This window comes from Scyliorhinus canicula, chromosome 19 (genome assembly GCF_902713615.1).
Source record: "Scyliorhinus canicula chromosome 19, sScyCan1.1, whole genome shotgun sequence".
Classification (NCBI taxonomy): Eukaryota; Metazoa; Chordata; class Chondrichthyes; order Carcharhiniformes; family Scyliorhinidae; genus Scyliorhinus; species Scyliorhinus canicula.
The window spans coordinates 41,598,238-41,616,045 of NC_052164.1; the positions used below are offsets into that span (position 1 = coordinate 41,598,238).

At 47.5% G+C, this 17,808-nt stretch overlaps 1 protein-coding gene across 7 annotated transcripts in view; it reads right to left on the reverse strand.

The window, feature by feature from the left end:
• The window catches only part of fmnl1a (formin-like 1a), a 354,814-nt gene that overhangs the window by 152,581 nt on the left and 184,425 nt on the right, over positions 1 to 17,808 (reverse strand). The window lies entirely within an intron of this gene.

Consider the following 17,808-nt stretch of genomic DNA (forward strand, 5'->3'; position numbering starts at 1 on the left):
GAAACCGGAGCCCCTGGAGGAAACCCATGCAGACACGGGGAGAATGTGCAGACTCCACACAGACAGTGACCCAAGCCGGGAATCAAATATGGGACCCTGGCACTATTAAGCCATAGTGCTAACCACTATGTGACCATGCTAAATATTAGTTGGAACACAGCTATCTTCATAAAACCATAGTTTAAAGACTTTACATTTCCACATAATTCCAGTTGAATCTTACTTCCTGGTCTCATATTCTTGTAATGATTCATTATTCTGACACTGGGAGGTGATCACTGCCTTGTCACTGCCTCTCTTAGCGTGCTGTCCATCCATGTAGGACCTGCCCAACATTCAACTCCATTAATTTCAATGAGATGAAAATCAGGCTCATTTTAGACAGGTACATAGAACATAGAACATTACAGCACAGAACAGGCCCTTCGGCCCTCGATGTTGTGCCGAGCAATGATCACCCTACTTAAACCCACGTAACCCGTATACCCGTAACCCAACAATCCCCCATTAACCTTACACTACGGGCAATTTAGCATGGCCAATCCACCTAACCTGCACATCTTTGGACTGGTAGATGATCCATTCTGCCCTGTGGGGAAGTTGAACACTCTCCCCACCCGGTATTAACATTGAGGACAGGAACTTGTCATCTTATAACAATGGTCTATGAAGAGCAGTGATGCTGGAACTTCTCAACCCTCGATTGCAGAATCTTCTTTCTCTGCTTCTCAAATTAACTCTATGTTTTGTTACCTAACTGGAAATAAAAGTTGAAAATCAAACTTTCATAACATGCCGTAAGAAAAGAGTCTGTGACTTTCAGTCTGGGAAAGGATCAAGTGCTCAAACCCTCGAAACTGTTCCATCTGAAGACTAAACATGGACGCAAACTGCCCGTGTGAAGAATCTGACTGGGTTTGAAGCTACTTTCATATTAAACTCTTTGATTTTCTTGCCTCATTGTGAGTGACATGATTTGGACTGGATTCCATTGATTATTCAGCATAACATAAAGAGGATGTAAAGACTGCTCAGAAACCCACTCTAGATCGGTGCAAGCTAGACAGCCACAATTGGAAGCAACTTGCTCAAGATAGGGACCATCCATGAAGACCTCTCCGACGCCAAGGTCCATCACGTGGGTGATGCTGAATCTTAATGACAGATGAGGACATCTCACCTGAAGACTCTAAATCTCCAAACTGGTGGGTCCACCACTCAATCCCAGCATTCTTGGTCCTGCCAGTCACCAAAGCTTAACTCAGAAAACAAATTGAGATTCTCCGTTTTCTTTCAAATCAAATCAACTCAAAATATAGCTCCACAGTGACTGTGCCTGACCAGTTTCCAGCAATTTGTTTGTATTCATTGAGAAAATTCAGGTGCAGTGTTGCTCAGGAGCAAATGGTGAGCAAGGTATCAGTGTTCAATTACCCTCTGAAATGCACCCATTTGCCGACACTGCTTACGAGCAGGCCAGAACACCTTCAGACTTAATAGTATTTGTCATAAAATATAACTGAGACAATGGACTGATTCCAAGGCTACAATTTTCTGGTTAAGTGCATCAAGGACACATTGCACCATTTAATCACTCGGATACTTTTTTATTAAAATAGAGATAATGTAGCTTTAAATAATATTAGATGTTTGGAACTCTTCAGAATGTACCAATGGATCTTGTATAACATTGCAAATCGCAAGCCAATATTATACAATTTTCATCCTTGTTTTCAAATCCCTGCATATTCTATCCCCCTCCTTATTTCTGTAACCTCCATCAGCCCTCCACTCTTCCCAGATCTCTGCACGCCTCGAATTCCGGCCTCTTGTGCATTCCATTGTGCACAATCAGGGGCTGGTTTAGCACAGGGCTAAATAGCTGGCTTTGAAAGCAGACCAAGGCAGGCCAGCAGCATGGTTCAATTCCCATACCAGCCTCCTCGAACAAGCTCCAGAATGTGGAGACTAGGGGCTTTCCACAGTAACTTCATTTGAAGCCTACTTGTGACAATAAGTGAGTTTCATTTTTTCATTTCCTGATTTTAACAGCTCTACCATTGGCGGCCATGCCTTCAGCTGGCTGAGGGCCCCAAGCTCTGGAAATCTCTCCCGAAACCTTTCCATCTCTTTACGCGCCCCCCCTCCATTTTGTTTTCTGCTCCTCAAAACCTACCACTTTAATCAAGCTTTTGGTAACCTCTCTTTATATCTCCTCAGCTGTCTCGACGTCAAATTATCACAGAATCACGACAGTGCAGAAGGAGGCCATTTAGCCCATCGAGTCTGCACCGACCCTCTGAAAGAGCCCCCACCCTATCCCTATAACCTAGTAGCCCCAACTAACCTTTTGGACACAAGGGGAAGTTTATGTTTGATTCCACTCTTGTGAAGCACCTTGGGACATTTCATAATATTAAAGATGCTATATGAATTCAAATTGTCGCTGTGGGTACCATTGTGTTAAGGGTTAGCAAATGCTACTTTACAGTAAGAGGACATTGACTTCGCAGATGTAGATTACAGATGTTGACCCTTTTCATAACTTGGCAAAACCTGAATTTGGTCAATGACAGCATCTGCACGAGCTTCAACTTGTTAACTCTCCAGTGAAACCAAGTTTCATTCAAACTCCAGATATGGTTCGACAGTTATAGCCATTCCCTGCCTCGACCGTTGAACAGAAACAAAGGATTATTGTAATTTAATTTGGCTGTTAACCAAAGTGACGCTCAAAGGCAAGAATACTGTCTGAAGGCTTTCCATGATGTGATGGTTGATCCATTATATCGGATACAAAGCATGACAAACTTCCCTAGCCAGTCAAGAGTCTTTCCTCCAAACAATTAGCACCGTCTGTCTCACATCTCAGTAATCAGTGTTAAATAATTCCAACAGCTGGATGGTTTGTCCCTCGTTAAGCGGCTTATTGAGATGGAGGTGAATCATCCACCGTGGCAGTAGTTGTCTGCACACCTCCCAGCCCTCCAAGATGGAAGAATTTCTCTCAGTAGTGGCTGCAATGATCGCATCTCATGTTCATCGGTGCATTTCCTCAAATAACGGCAGCCTGACCCCAAAGTCATGATTGCTCCTGTAAAAAACTCAGTTAACCAAGCTTTTACTTCATACAAAAAGTAATTGCTTAGCAAGAATGTTTTTAGCAATCTTGAGAAGAAAGAGAAATTAAGGGTGGGATTCTCCGGCCTTCCAGCCCCAGGTTTCTCGGAGCCGGGTGGAAGCACGCCATTCTCTGATGGCGGGATTTTCTGCTCCTACTGTTGTCAATGGGAATTTCCATTCAAGCCACCCCACGCCACCTGGAAACCCGCGTGCGGGGGCGCGCTACCGGAGGGAAAAGAGAATCCCGCTACCAGTGAACGGCATGAAAATTTCGACCTAAAACAGAAGATTGTTGGAAAACATTAATTAGGTTGATGGCCCTCCATTAACCTCAACCCTGTTCTTCTTTGGGCTTGAGACATTAATGTATTTTCCTCTCTCCTCAGATGCTGCCCAGTCTGCGGAGCATTTCCAGAACTCTGTGTTATTTCAGATTTCCAGAATCAGCAGTATTACACTCTTGAAGAAAAAGACTTGTGATCATGTAGTATTTTTCCATAGGGCAGCACAGTGGTGCAGGGGGTAGCACTGCCGCCACACGCCGCCAAGGACCCGGGTTCAATCCCTGCCCCAGGTCACTGTCTGTGTTTGCACATTCTCCCCGTGTCTGCGTGGGTCTCACCTCCACAACCCAAAGATGTGCAGAGTAGGTGGATTGGCCACATTAAACCCCCCCCCTCAATTTAAAAAAAATGTAGTATCTTTCCATGTTTACAACCAATTGATTTTGTGATGTGGTCACTGTTGTAATGCAAGCAAATTGAATCATTACTAGATCCCACAAGCAATCAGGATCGATGGCCAGTTAATTGGTCTCTGGTGATTTTGGGTAAGGGGATTAATCATTCATCTGGATAACCGGAAAATTCTTGCCTCTTGTAAAAGTTGCCCAAATTAATAATAATCATAATAATCTTTATTATTGTCACAAGTAGGCTTACATTAACACTGCAATGAAGGTACTGTGAAAAGCCCCGAGTCGCCACACTCCAGAACCTGTTCAGGTGCAGTGAGGGAGAATTCTGAATGTCCAATTCACTTCACAGAACATCTTTCGGGATTATGTGGGAGGAAACTGGAGCGCCTGGAGAAAACTCACGCAGTCACAGGGAGAAAGTGCAGACTCCACACAGACAGTGAGCCAAGCGGGAATCAAATCTGGCACCCTGGTGCTGTGAAGCAACAGTGCTAACCACTGTGCTACCGTGCATCCTATTTCAACCTCTCATCCAAAATAAAGCACATTTTGCCGGAAAATGCTTTTTCCAAACTCATGTCTTGGAGTTTGAGCCCAAACCATTTTTATCCAAAAACAGATAGATTCGTGAAGCTGCCACGTCTTGGGGCCCAGCTGGGTTTTGCAACCCTAGTTGCTGTCTTTGGGGCGGAACTTTCAACTCATCCAGCCATCTTCCAAAATTTCCTAGATTCTGGAAAGGTCCCAGGGAATTGAAAAAAACACAAATGTAACTTCCCTATTCGACAATGGAGAGAGTCGGATATCAGCAAACTATAGGCCAGTTAGCCCACCCTTTGTCATTGGGAAAACATTGAAAACCATAATGAAGGAAGTAATAGCAGAACATTTAGAAAAACAAAGTACAAACGGGCAGAGTCAATGTGGTTTTGCGAAGGGGAAATTGTGTTTGATAAGTTTATTCAAGCTCTTTGAGGGTTCAGCAAGCAGAATGAATCAAGGGGAACTAGTAGATGTATATTTGAATTTCTAAAGACAATCAATAAGGTGCCATATAAAAGGTTACTGAGGGCTCATGGTGCCAGGGGTGGTATATCAGTATGGATGGAGGATTGGCTAACTAATAGGAAACAGAGAGTTGGGACAAGTGCATACATTTTCGTTGGCAAACTGTTAACTTGTGAAGTGCTGGAGGGATCACTTCTGCGGGTTCAACCATTTACAATCTATATTCATGACTTGGAGGATGGAGTGTATTGCTCGCAAATTTGCTGATGATATAAAGATAGGTGGAAAGCAAGTTGAGAGGAGGACACACTGGGTTTGACTTTCTGGTTGGTCCGATCCAGGCCCCCTCCCACTTCCAGGGCCATTTTGCAGTGGCAACATACACCCTGTAGAGCAGTCCCCCCATTACAGTGCTGAACTGGCTGAAAAAGCCATATTTTAATAAAAAGTTGGAGACGGGGAGCCCCCATTTTGGAGCACCCTCTCCCTCACTCACCATCCATTGCAGGCTGTTGCTATGTTCGAGGTGAAAAGTTTATCTCTGGCCTTCCAGGTGACAGTCCACCTCCCTATCCTTAATTGGATGGTGAACATGCCACCTGTCCATTAATTGATCATGGGCAGGATTCTACAGCTTCCGATTTGCACGTTTCTCGGCAGCGGGAGGCGGCACGCTGTTTGCTGGCGGTAGGATTCTCTGCTCCCGCCACTGTCAATGGGAATTCCCAGTGAAGCCACCCCATGCTGCCGGAAAACCTGTGAGCACTCCCCGTGCATAAATTAGTATTGGTAAGGGAGAGAGGCTTGCATACCGGGCACAGCTCCTGGCACCGTTAGAGACCAGTAGCATTTCTCCACCAGCAAGAATGCTTAGGCTCCAGAAAGGAGAATCCAGGCCACCGTGTGCAGTTTTGGTCTCCTTATTTAAGGAAGGATATAAATGCAGTGGAGGTGGTTCAGAGGAGGTTTACTTCATTGATACCTGGAATGAGTGGGTTTTCTTACGAGAAAAGTTTGGACAGGTTGGGTTTGTTTCCACTGGAGTTTCAAAGAGTGAGGATCTGACTTGATTGGAGTATATAAGATCCTGAATGGCCTTGACAAGGTGAATCTGGTAGAGATGTTTCCTCTTGTGGGTGAGTCCAAATTAGAGGGCACTGTTTTAACATTTCCGTTTTTAATGCAGTGTCACAGCAGGTGGGAAAAGTGGGGATGAAGCCATCGCCCCAATGGCGGGTTTCTCCACTACATTGTTAGGATCTAAAAAAGTGCAAGGGGCGGATTCCACACTGGTGAGAAGGCTCCGACACCAAGATCAGGGGTCTTTTTTGAAGATCACCCCAATTATTTTGCATGTTTGTATATTCGCATATACAGAGGCTACACTTCAATAAGTACAGGTAGGAATGTTCCCTTCCAGTCATGGAACACTTCAGCAGTCAAGGGCATTCAGCCTCTGATCTTCGGGTAACATTCTGCAAGGTGGTCTTCAACGCAGAATCGCCGAGTAGAGACTTATAGCCACGTTCCGCACACATGAGTACGGCCTCCACCGGGCCCTTGGATTCATGTCGCATTACATTCACCCCCCACCATCTGGCCTGGGCTTGCAAAATCCTACCAACTGTCCTGATTTGAGACAATTCACATCTCTTTAACCTGCGAGTATCCCTCTCTCCATTTTGGATCTGTAAAGACTTAATTACCTGGAAAGACTCGCATTCAAAGTATCGTCTTACATCTTTTACTTTGTCTATATATATGTTTCTGGAACCTACCTCTTCATTCACCTGAGGAAGGAGCTGTGCTCTGAAAGCTAGTGATTCGAAACAAACCTGTTGGACTTTAACCTGGTGTTGTGAGACTTCTTACTCTGTTCAAAATGTACTTCATCGGTTGTAAAGCACTTTGGGATGAGCGGAGGTCAAAAAAGGTGCTATATGAATGTAAAGAGGGTCCATCATCTGGCCCCTCATCAATGGTTTTTGTTAAAATAATGAGTGATTAGCAAGTGCTATCACTAGCTTTAATTAATTTCCCATTGACTGTTCACAGTTAGTTATTACAACGAGAAACTTGCAGAGCAGCAAGCTGTTACTGAATCTAGAATTACTTGTTCATAGAAACGTAATTTTGTAATCATAGTGCCTTCTATTAGAGATCAAATTACCTGTTCTCAGGTACTGTGAGCTTAAATGGGGATCTTATGCTGTGGCCTGCTGTTGCTGGCATGTGTACTCCTACTATGTAACTCATTCCCGCAACAGCTGTAAGGCATCCCTCCACCTTCGGGGCAGAGTTAACCAATCCTCAGCGACAATACAAGCCATTTACTCAGGAGACAATTCCTTAGAATGATTACATTTCACTTCATTACAAGATCACAAGACAGATATGGATGGAGGCGGCCATTTAATCAATTCTAGTTCATCCATCCAGAAATAACAGTTCCTTGTCACAGTAACCAACTGTTCCTAAAATAATTTCAGCTGTTTTTCTCCATTATCCTCTCCGGAACATCATTCCACAGGTTGTTCAGCAGACTAGCGACCTTCAAATGAAGTTACTGTGAAAAGCCCCTCGTCGCCACATTCCGGCGCCTGTTCGGGGAGGCTCGTACGGGAATTGAACCCGTGCTGCTGGCCTTGGTCTGCTTTACAAGCCAGCGATTTAGCCCACTGTCAAAGGCCTGTGTTTCTCCCCAGTCCGGTACTGAACTGTAGTATCACAATAAACATGAGTGAACCATCAGAGGTTTGTATGCTGGTACAGCAAGTAATCAGAATGTTGCCATTTATTGTGAGGGGAATTGAATACAAAAGCGGTTATGCTTCAGTTATACAGAGCACCAGTGAGAACACATTTGGAGTACTGTGTCACTCTATTTAAGGAAGGATGTAAATATGTTGGAAGCTGTTTCGAGAAGACTAATGCCTCGAATGGGTGGATTGTCTTATGAGGAAAGGTTAGACAGGCTAGGCTTGTGTCCGCTGGAGTTTGGAAGAGTAAGAGTAAACTTGATTGAAACATATAGGGCTAGATTCTCCGATTTTGAGGCTATGTCTGGAGGAAGTGTCTAGTTTACAATGAAAATGTCGATGGCGCCCCCTCACCTTGCTCCGCCTGGCGGGGGGCTAGCTGCCATGCCATGCAAAACTCCTAGCGTTCCTGACATAAACGGCCAGAGAACTGCCGGGTCCATGGACAGTGATCCGGGGCTGGGATCGAACCCGGGTCTTTGGCACTGTGAGACAGCAGTGCTAACGACTGCACCACCGTGCTGCCCAAGTTCACTTTAATCATGTTCTTGAGTGGTTCTCTTTTTCTGTGGCCTGCTAAATGATAAGTAACTTCAGTTACTTCATTTTGTCATTTATTGCAATGAATGATCATGTTCAGCATTGAACAAAATGTTTCTGGAAACAGTTTTCACATTGTGACAGACTGCATGCAGCCTGGGACCGTACAAGAGAGAATAGCACCTTTCTTCTTGAGCCGACATCACCTTGCGACTAAGTATTAAATATTCATTTTTTTTCTTCACATAAAATCGCAATACATGTCAATAGGCCAGGAGCTGGATGTATGGAACTGAGTGGTTGCCAACAGAAAGTAAATCAATCTGTGGCTGCGTATGTTTTGGAAGTTCAGTGTTATTTGACCTGTTCCTCACCGCGCCCCGCAGTCAGCCCAGCTCGAAAATATCTGTGTGGAAGTCAGGTAACCCAAGCCGTCCGAGTTCACAAACGCAGAGCAGGCAAGGTGCCAGACTACTATCCATGCCAGGGCCCCCATGACATAGAATTGCTGTCATGACATGAAGCAACTACATTGTAGGGCTATAACTGGTCCTGTGGCAAGTGAAATGGTGGCCATGTTGGGACAAGTTCAATGGTTTGTGCAGGATTTGAATAGAACACCACAAAATTCAATTAATGATCTGGCATTGGGGGGGAAAAAAACAAGTCTCAGTACTGATTGTTGTAAAACTCCTTATGGTTCACTAATATCCTTTAGATGAAGCCTTTACCCGATGCCCAGCCTCCATGTGACTCTGGGCCAACAGCAATGTGGTTGATTCTTAACTGCTCTGTGAAATGGTACTACTCAGTTCAAGGGCAAATAGGGATGGGCAACAAATGCTGGCCTTGCTATCGATGCCCACATCCTGTGAATTATTTTTTTCATAAAGTCTCCCTGTTCATTTCTCCACTATGTTTAGAACTTTTCACCACATTTTTCTTGACCAACATTTTACTAATGTGACAAAGGGATGTGCGAAAGACAAGTGTGAGTTTTGAGGATATCATGTTCTCTGTAAAAGGAAGTAGACGATGTTTCTATTAATAAAAATGATTAATCCAATGTCATAGGTTGTGAGGTATCTACAGATTCACGAAGATTGATCAAATTGGAAAAATTTGACGACCTTAGTCCAATTATTTAATTTTACACATTTTTCTTTTGAAGGTGCAGATTTGGCAGTTGGCTGAGAAACCAAAATAGCCACTGAGCAAAACAAAAATAAATTATTTGAGAATTTTTATTTGTGACCGTTAAGAACATTGGAAATCAATCTTGCTGGCTGTTTGGCCACTTTTCCTGTATGCTATCAGGCTGATAATTGGTAGCTTATCTATCTTTTTCTCGATTTGAGTGAAAATGGGTAGCGATTATTTTAAAGTGACTCATTATTGCACGGAGCAGGCATATTTCCTTTAATTGAATTTACAGCGAATTGCACACAGAGGAATTCTAGTTGGATAGAGATGTGTATATCATTATGATTGAGTCCACGCTTGTATTTTCTCAACAGCAAGACGATAACAAAGTCAGAGTCATAGACTCATAGAATCCTACAGTGCCAAAGGAAGCCATTCAGCCCATCTCGTCAGCAGTGACCCTCCGAAAGAGCATCCCACCTAGGCACACGTCCCCACCCTATCCCTGCCATCCCACCAGCCGGATGTTTCACCGAGAACGACCCCGCTATTAAACGGTACTCTGCTTCAATTTGGAGCCTCGCCGGGAAATGCCCCCGCCAAGGCCTCATTGAGTTCCATATTCCGACACTAACCAGCTCTGCTGGCCAGCGAAGGAAGAGCTCGGGGAGCCATTTCTAAATGGCACTTTAATCTCTTGTGAGATTTACCGGCCTCATCGCGTCCTGAGTCGGCCTCGGCCGATAGATCGTGCAGAATGTCTCGCCAGTTAGCAATTGGCCTCAGTTATTACATTCACCCAGTATTAATGTGGGTGCGAAATGTTGCAGCAGGTTTGCATAAGGTTGGCAGTGCTAAGGTGCCTGGGTGGCATTTTGTCCATGCCAGGGATCGAGCCCGGGGTGCTCGGAGATGGGGTGCAGGGTCTACGGAACCCCCGTACAGGTGAATTGGAGCTTTGGGGGGGGGGGGTGTTCAGAGGCTGTGGTGGGGGTTCTAGAGATCAGCAAAACACTTAAAAATGGCACCCAATCACTTCCAGCACTGCAAGGAAGTGCAGGAATTGGGGCCGATTGTGACCTCGACGGGGCCCCGAAATGAAGCAGAGACCCATTCACTAGCATGGACTTTTTCGGTGCTACCAGCGCCAGGAAACATCCAGCTCAACGTGTTTGACACACGACTCTGGGTGCGTTCTCCCGCCCACGCTGCGCCGGAAAAGCAGTCCACCGCAGTGTGGCCGGTGAAAGCTGGGAGACCCCGCTCCCGGGATCTACCCGGCTCGCAAAGCCTCTCGGGATTCAACTCAATTGCAAGGGGATGGGGTCAGTTTTTGGCAAATCTACATATTAGGGCGAGACAGTAACCCTTCCTCTAATGTGGAACGCTTCCTCTAAGTTGGCACTGCCAATGTGCCAAGCTGTCATTTTTTTTGTGCGACCGGGCCAGGGTTGCCTGGTCTGGGTGTTGTGCAAGGCCGGGGGACCTTCTCATGTTGCATTCGGGCTGGGGGTAGGTTGGGGATTTTTGGGAGGGCCTCGGAAATCGGGGCGCCATTTTTAAGCGAGCGAGCGGAACTCCCCATTGTAAAAATCGGGATTATGAGCGGCCTCAGCCATGCGTTCCCCTTTTAGGCCTATTATTCAAAGAGAATCACGTTGAATAGTCACGTGTTTTTCTGCACTGCGTGTGCCGGGAAACATACGGCTAAGTGCGCTCGCTCAGGAACTTTGTTCCCTTTTGGGAAGACCACTCCCTCTATTTCCATTTCATTAAGTCGCGTCCTAACATCCTAAGATTGGATCTTCTTGTTCGCAATTCCAACATCAGTGGAAATGGTTTCTATGGTCCAGGTTGCGCTCGAGCTCAAGCCCTGCGAGGCGTCAAAATTAGAATCCCGCCCAAAGGAGGCGTGGCCGAATGGCAGGCGCCTAAATTGGTTCTAAACCTACTTAGGTGAGATACCCAGGATCTACCAGCCTTCCAGGATCTACCAGCCTCCCCAGCGAAGCCACAGCCAGGCACTATTCAGTACTGGTCCATACGAACATGGCCCAGGTGGACCGGCACTCGAGGGGTCTCCTGGGCCATCAGAGGCCCTTAGGTGGTCAGGGATAGTGCAGGGTGGCTCTCTGGCCCTCCACCTGGGACGTGGGAACCTTGGCACTGCCCAGCTGGCACCTTGGCACTGCCACCTGAAAGAGGTGGGGAACTCGCTGTCAGAGTCTGCGTGAAACTCCCTGCAAAACCAGTCACAAATTAACTGAGAAATGTTTGTTGTTAAATTCCGCCCTATATGGCTGCTAAAGCGGAAATTAAGGGGTTAACAGCTGATCTGTCACTCATGGGAGGGGCAGGGTCTGTTTGAGTTTAGTTTCACAGCCCCGCCCAGTGTCTGTTTTTAGTTTCATTTTAGGGTTCTGCTCTGGATTCTGAGGAAATGAGGTGTGTTTCTCAGACTGTCTTCTGAAAACTTCTCTCCAAGGACTTTATGAATGGATCTGTAAGCCACTAAGTGTTAACTGTATCAGTAAGTGGCATTTGACCTGTGTGTAGGGATTTTTCTTAATTGAAATTTTAGAAGTAGATGGGAAAGTGGGCTCGAAGATCTTTATTTTTTTTAAGAACTGTTTAACTGTTAATTGAAAAGCTAATTTCTTCTTGGATGTTAATGGGGTGCATCCTGCATTAATAATAAAGTTGGTTTTAATACAAAATATCCCTATTCATCAGTGGATGAATTCATTCCTCTGAGTGAAGTATCCTTTCCTCACAGTTTACAAATTAGAAAACTGTTGAGATTTCTCGTCCGGTTTCCTAATATAAACTGGGGGTCCGATCCGGTACCATGACACCTAGTAGAAGGTGATTGATGCGATATTTGCTACCGTGCCTGATGTGTACACCCTGTTTGAATGCAAAAGTTCAAATCATGGCAGGCTTAACAAGCAACATTATCTAGATTCCCAGATAAGAAGGAGTAAGGAAAGTCCTGCATCTGGTTTCTTATCTTTGCATTGTGCTTAAACATTATTCATGCATCTCTGGGGAGTACAAACATCTGGCTTGAACAGCAAATTTGATTTCCGGACATGTCCTGTCTGTGTAGCTAAACATTTAGCTTTCTCCTTATTTCCCAACTATGGCAAATATTGTCAATAGTATCTGAGGACCAGGGTGCGTGCCGTTACTGAGCAGACCCCGATAGAGAGAAACAACACAAACAGCATTAAATCTCTATGGGCGCGATTCTCTGCTGCCCACGACGGGTCGGAGAATAGTGGGAGGGCCTTCCCAACATTTTTCCCAACCTCCCGCTATTCCCCCCCCCCCCCCCACGGCCGCCCCACGACACGAATCGCTGCTCGCCGTTTTTTACGGCGAACAGCGATTCTCCCCTGGCCGATGGGCCGAGTTCCCAGGCCTTTACGGCTGTTTTCACGAACGCAAACACACCTGCTCTCACCGTTCGTGAAAATGGCCGCAAAGTGCCGCATGGCACCGATTGGCACGGGCCCGCGATCGGTGGGCACCAATCAGCGGGCAGCGGGTCCGATACCCGCGCACTCTTTGTTCCTCCGCCGCCTCGCAGGATCAGTCCGCGGGGCGGCTGAGGGGCATGACGGCCCGCGCATGCGCGGGTTTGACGCATATGCGTGATGACGTCATGCGCGGCTGACGTCATCGTGCGCGTCAGCCGCCGTGACGCTTGGCACGCGGGCTTAGCAACGGTCGCTAAGCCTGCGATGCTGTTCTTCACGGGGCCGCGCTGCTAGCCCCGACCGGGGGGGGGAGAATCGGGTCCCGGGAGGGGGCGCGGAGGCTGCCGTGAAACACGGCCACATTTGCTGATAACACAAAACTGGGTGGAATTTTGAGTTGTGAGGAGGGTGCAAGGAGGCTTCAAGGTGATTTAGGCAAGTTGAACGAATGGGCAAACCCATCATAGAAGCCGTACAACGTGGCTATATATGAAGGTATACACTTTGGTGTGCAAAACAGAAGGAAAGGGGATTATTAAATGGTGATATATTGGGAAGTGTGGATGCACAAAGGGTGACCTTGCTCACCAGTCAATTAAAGTGGACAGGCAGGTGCAGCAAGCAGTTGGGAAGACAAATAGTATACTGGCCTTCATTGTAAGAGGATTTGAATTCAGAAGTAGAGATGTATTCCTGCAGTTATACAGAGCTTTGGTGGGACGACACCTGGAGTATCCTTTTCAATGGTTGAACGTGCTAAAGGCCATCAATATGATACTGTCAATTGGGATTAATGTGGCCAAAACCTGGCCACATTAAAGGGAAGTTGCCATTCCTTGGACCACTGCACCATAGTGGAGAAGTGCGTTAGAGAGCCCTGGAATATTTTTCTTAACTTTCATCCAAATAAATTTCAATGATATCCGCATATTTCAAATCTGTACTCTGCTGAATCTGGCCATCAGTGTTCGAATCCCACTCCGAGGTTTGATGGCCAAGGAAGGTGCTTTCATAACGTGGCCAAAAATGTTGGGCTGGATTCCCCGCTGGCGTGATTCTCCGTTGCTCTGGCAACGCACCCACGCCAGGGGATTTCCCGATGGAGTGGGGCTTCCCACTATAGGAAACCCCATTGGCCGCTGGTGGGTCGGAGATTCGCTCTACTGGCGGTGACGCTCCGCTCCAGAAAACTGGTGCGGCGGGATGGAGAATCCCTCCAATGTGTGTCAACCTGGAAAATCCTTCCAAAAACGCCACGGCTGGTGATAAGAGCGGGAGAGACACACTGGTCAGTCACGCTTGATGCGGTGTGGTGTCCCTGAAGCTATAAGCTTCTTGTGACAGACTAACAACCTGTTCCAGGAGTTACTAGCTATGGAAAGTCTACTTAGTGCACCACTACGTGCAGGAAGAGAATTGGAATGGGAAGATTACAGTGCATGAACTCTATGGTTTTCATGTTCTTCTTACAAGACACCCAAAACTGCTCACATTGCTCTATTGGTAAATACAAATTTAGCACTACTTCTCGCAGATGTTTTCATAGAAATCACAGAATCCCTACAGTGCAGACGGTGGCCATTCGGCCCATCGAGTCTGCACCTACCAACCCTCTAAAAGAACGATCTACTCAGGTCACCCAAATGCTCCTAATTATAACCTGAAATATATTGTTGATCCTTATTAATTGATTTATATCTTTGCACTCGCACATTCGAGGAATTAAGACATTGGAAAACCCCCAGGCCTCACAATCATCCACACCTTTTTAGTCTCTTTTCGTTATGCCTGCACTCGCCTTTTTTGCAAGATGTACTATTCTTCCTATTAATTTGCAGCCTCCCTGCTAATCTCTCTGTGTGCCCCTGAAATGTTCCACAGTCCTCGGGCGGCATTCTCCCCTACCCGGCGTGACGGAGGGTCCCGGTGTAGGGGAGTAGCGCCAACCACTCAGGGGTCGCACCTCCCCAAAGGTGGGGAATTCTCCCCATCTTTGGGGGCCAGCCCCGCGCCGGAGCGGTTTGCACCCGAAGACTGGCGCAAACACCCGGCGCCCCCGGGACCGGGGCTGGCCGAAAGGCTTTCGCCAGTCGGCGCATGCGCCGGCAGTGACGTCAGCGGCAGCTGGCCGCTGACGTCACTGCCGGCGCATGCGCGATGTGGTGTTCCCTTCCGCCTCCGCCATGGTGGAGGCCATGGCGGTCGCGGAGGAACATAGTGCACCCAGGGCACTGGCCCAGCCCCTGATCGGGGGGCCCCGATCGCGGGCCAGGCCACCGTGGGGGCACCCTCCGGGGTCCGATCGCCCCCCGCCCCCCCAGGACCCCGGGAGCCTGCTCACGCCGCTGAGCCCGCCGTTTCAGAGGTGGTTTAAACCTCGGCGGCGGGAGAGGCCTCCCAGCGGCGGGACCTCGGCCCATCCGGGCTGGAGAATTGCCGCAGTGGCCTCTCTGATCGGTGGGGCGGGATTCCTGCCCCCGCCACTTCCCGGGTGGCGGAGAATCTCTGCCACGGCGGGGGCAGGATTTTAGGCGCCCCCAGGCGATTTTTCGACCCTGCTGGGGGTCGGAGAATTTCGCCCCTCGTGTCGTTTGAAAAAGCCCTGCTTTTGAGTCATCAGTTTTCAATATTGCACTTCCTGTGCTCAAGTACAAATTTCCTATATTTAGAGAGAGTGAGCCAACTCCCAACAGTTAACTTGAATACGACAAAATACCAAGAAGAGCAACTACATTCGGAGAGACAATGGCGTGGTGGTAATGTCACTGGACTACTCATCCTTTAGATTCAAATCCCAGCATGGGTGGAATTTAAACTCAATTAATAAATCTGGAATATAAAGCTAGACTCAGCAATGGTGACCATGGAACAATTCTCGATTGTTGTAAAGACCCATGTCGTTCACTGATATCTTTCAGGGAAGGAAATCTGCCGTCCTAACCTGGTCTGGCCTACGTGTGAATCCAGACCCACAGCAATGTGATTGACTCAGTGTGATAAATTTAGAGTTACCAATTCTTTTTTTTTTCAATTAAGGGCCAATTTAGCATGGCCAATCTACCTTCCCTGCACAGCTTTGGGGTGTAGGAGTGAGACCCATTAAGACATGGGAAGACTGTGCAAACTCCGGGATCGAACCCAGATCTGATCCGATTTGGAGACCATGCCAGCGTGGGAACGGTGGATGAAAACTGGTGCAAAATGGCCACCGATTCCCCGTTATGCTGGGGGTTAGCAGGGAGGCAGCGTAAAGCACCCGGCTCTAGCTGCCAATATGCCCCAGAGAATTGCTGGGTACGTGGCCGCGTGGATCGGCCCTCCCCCAACTGTGGCGGCGCTGGACTGAGTCGGCAGCTGCCACACTGAGATCCTGCTGGGTGAGATCACACGTGTCCCACCCCGTTGGGAACTTGGCTGGTCAGGGATGGAGCATTGTGGGATGGGCCTCAGCCAACGTAAGGAGGCTGTGGATACGGTGTACAGCAGAGGCCGGAGCATTGCAAAAGTAGCGCCGCCCCGATTTCGCCACTAGCGGGGATTCTCCGTCCCGTCGCCAAATGCGATTTCGGTGTCGGAGATCAGAGAATCCAGACCCGTATGTTTTTGTTAATTGTAGTCCACATTGGCACTAACGACATAGGTAGGAAAGGGGACAAGGATGTCAGGCAGGCCTTTAGGGAGCTAGGATGGAAGCTCAGAGTGAGAACAAACAGAGCTGTTATCTCTGGGTTGTTGCCCGTGCCACATGATAGTAAGATGAGGAATAGGGAGAGAGAGCAATTAAACACGTGGCTACAGGGATGGTGCAGGCGGGAGGGATTCAGATTTCTGGATAACTGGGGCTCTTTCTGGGGAAGGTGGGACCTCTATAGACAGGATGGTCTACATCTGAACCTGAGGGGCACCAATATCCTGGGGGGGGAGATTTGTTAGTGCTCTTTGGGGGGGTTTATACTAATTCAGCAGGGGCATGGGAACCTGGATTGTAGTTTTGGGGTACGGGAGATTGAGAGTATAGAAGTCAGGAGTACAGATTTGACTTCGCAGGAGGGTGCCAGTGTTCAGGTAGGTGGTTTGAAGTGTGTCTACTTCAATGCCAGGAGTATACGAAATAAGGTAGGGGAACTGGCAGCATGGGTTGGTACCTGGGACTTCGATGTTGTGGCCATTTCAGAGACATGGATAGAGCAGGGACAGGAATGGTTGTTGCAGGTTCCTGGGTTCAGGTGTTTTAGTAAGGTCAGAGAAGGGAGCAAAAGAGGGGGAGGTGTGGCTCTGCTAGTCAAGGACAGTATTACGGTGGCAGAAAGGATGCAAGATGGGGACTCTTCTTCCGGGGTAGTATGGGCTGAGGTTAGAAACAGGAAAGGAGAGGTCACCCTGTTGGGAGTTTTCTATAGGCCACCTAATAGTTCTAGAGATGTAGAGGAAAGGATGGCGAAGATGATTCTGGAAAAGAGCGAAAGTAACAGGGTAGTTGTTATGGGAGACTTTAACTTTCCAAATATTGACTGGAAAAGATATAGTTTGAGTACATTAGATGGGTCGTTCTTTGTACAGTGTGTGCAGGATGGTTTCCTGACACAATATGTTGACAGGCCAACAAGAGGTGAGGCCACATTGGATTTGGTTTTGGGTAATGAACCAGGCCAGGTGTTAGATCTGGAGGTAGGTGAACATTTTGGAGACAGTGACCACAATTCGGTGACCTTTACATTAGTGATGGAAAGGGATAAGTATACCCCGCAGGGCAAGAGTTATAGCTGGGGGAAGGGCAATTATGATGCCATTAGACATGACTTAGGATGTGTAGGTTGGAGAAGTAGGATGCATGGGTTGGGCACACTGGATATGTGGAGCTTGTTCAAGGAACAGCTATTGCGTGTTCTTGATCAGTACGTACCAGTCAGGCAGGGAGGAAGGGGTCGAGCGAGGGAACCGTGGTTTACCAAAGAAGTGGAATCTCTTGTTAAGAGGAAAAAGGAGGCCTATGTGAAGATAATGCGTGAAGTTTCAGTTGGGGCGCTTGATAGTTACAGGGAAGCGAGGAAGGATC